The sequence below is a fragment of the Octodon degus genome, unplaced genomic scaffold (assembly GCF_000260255.1).
Source record: "Octodon degus isolate 3935 unplaced genomic scaffold, OctDeg1.0 scaffold00042, whole genome shotgun sequence".
NCBI classification, from domain to species: Eukaryota; Metazoa; Chordata; class Mammalia; order Rodentia; family Octodontidae; genus Octodon; species Octodon degus.
The window spans coordinates 12,798,689-12,801,067 of record NW_004524618.1 but is presented as its reverse complement, the minus strand read 5'-3'; positions in this window follow the sequence as shown (position 1 = coordinate 12,801,067).

Sequence of the window (2,379 nt, the reverse complement as noted above, 5' to 3'; positions counted from 1 at the left end):
CTGCACCCCTGTAATCCCAGTGCTTGGTAGGCTGAACACAGGAGGATCGCTATGAGTCCATTGGTCTAGTGAGACCCTGAAGACCCTGTACTAAATACATTAAAAAAAAAAAGATATTTAAAAAAAATCTTGCTTCTTTCTTGTAAAAGAATGACTTCTTTCCTGATCTCATTCTGGAAATAGTTGAATGTCTTGCTCCCCCAAAAAATAGTTAGGTATAGTGTCACAGGCCTCTGTCCCTGTCAGGGAAGAGGACATTGACCTGTGCCACATGGCTCTGGAATCTCTCATCCATGCCAGCCTCTTTGCTAACCATGGCAAGGAAAGGGTCCAGAGGACTTTGGAGCCTGTGCAGGGGCTCTGATTAATTAATCCAGTGGCTTAGCTAGAAAAAATAGTTTATACCCAACAGCAATAGCCGATTTTCAGTGGGGAGGAGTTTTAAGGCCACAGTCTAGCTGGGAAGTAGGGCACTTGAGTGACTAAGGCCACCTTGCGTAAGTTCGACAGTAAACTCCATTGCAATTTATGGAGGACTGACGAACTTCAGGGGGGTTTTAGAAAGCAGAGGGCTCCCCAGTTCTTCCTATTCTCTTTGACCTACTGTGCAGGAAATCAGCACTGCTACGCTCTGCCTTTGCTTCTTTCTTATCCAGGGCCTCTACCTCGGCTTCCTCTGGAAATGTCCAGGGCCGCGCCTGCAGCCTGAACTGCGTTAGAAGTGTCCATCAGCAGCCCCTCCTGGGTCCTGGCCCCTCGGAAGAACTGTTGACACCATGGTGGCTTCTTTGATGGCAGCTGATTGTCAGGAAAAAAAAAAAAAAAAAAAAACAACACCAAACACGTCAAACAAGGGCCCCTGTTGTCCCTTTCTGTCCTCCACCAGGGAATTCTAAAGAGCAGACCCAGGAGAGAATGCAGGAGCAGGGCTCATTGAAGTGTGGCCAGGCCCTCTGGCCCAGAGCAGACAAGGGTCAGAACCCTTGTTCTGGGCACTGGGCTGTATGATTGGTTGGGGGCGGGAACACAATCTGGGTCTCTAGGCTCAGGAAGTCAGTGGTTGTCAGAATTGGCAGGGATTTGTGATTATCTGGCCAGAAACAGCAACTCCTCTCCAGGCCTGTGAAACCTCCCTTCTTCCCCAGGGCAGATAGTCTGCTCACTGCTGCTTGCTGATACCTTTGGTCTAACCCCAGGAGAAGATCTGAATGGGCAGATAGTAGCCTACCGCCAGAAAGCTTTCGCCAAACCAGCTACCTGTCAGTGGTTGTAGACTAGACTATAGACGGCCTAACCCCGGGGCCAGTCAGCTGAGAGATCATACAGCCAAGTTCAAGCTGGATAAAACTGGTCAGGAATAAAAGAATTTGATTTTCTCTTCCTTCAGAGAAGAGTCATACATGCAGGAGAACTTTAGCTTAGTAAACTCAGGACATCTAGATGGGCCTTTGTTTTAGACTTGTTTTATTTGTCAGAAAAATAAACATGTCATTACACCTATAGCTGGTAAATTGTTTTATAATATATAAATTACAGTAGACTGAAATCTTTACTGGCTTGGAACTATCATAAATATTTGACATGCATCGGCAGATTTATTCTTTGCAACAACCTTATGTGGTAGCTACATATAGTTATTCAATATTTGGTTAACACACAGAGAGATTCAGAATCTTTGACTATAAAACATAGCTAATAAGTGGCAGGCTAGTAATGACCCTAAGCTGTGTTGCTCTGAGTCTACATTAATTCACATGGTTATGAATTCAATTTGTAAATTAAAAAGGAAATTGAAAAATCTTGCAGCAGGAGTACTGGCAAATAATTGTACTGGCCCAGTGTCTGGTGGCAGCTAATAAGCACTTGTTACATGAATGAAATAAGAAAAATGAACAAAATATATGGAAGCCCTAGAATGGCAATATATGAGTACTAAGGTGGCGGTTTATCTTGCTAATTATTAAGTATTGGATTAAGCAGCATTTATTAAAGATGTCAATCTTAGGTTTTTTTATTCCCTTAAGAATTGTTGAGCAAGTTTGGTTTTGTGGATTATGCACATTAAAATTTAGCTACACTGGAAATTAATGAGAAATTTAACATTTTATTGATTTACCTAAATACAACATGATCAAATTCAATAAATGATAACAAATATTTTAAATAAAAAGCTAAGGGGCTGGGGAGATGGCTCAGTGGAATAAGCGCTTCCCTGGCAAGCGCAAGGGTCTGAGTTCAATCCCCGGTTCCGCAAAAAAAGAAATAAAAAGCTATATTCTAAGAAATCATAAATACTAATGTTTTAGATTGTTTCAAATACTATGTATGTGTGTGTGAGTGAGAGAGAGAGAGAAAATAGTGCCAGGGAATTGAAGTGAG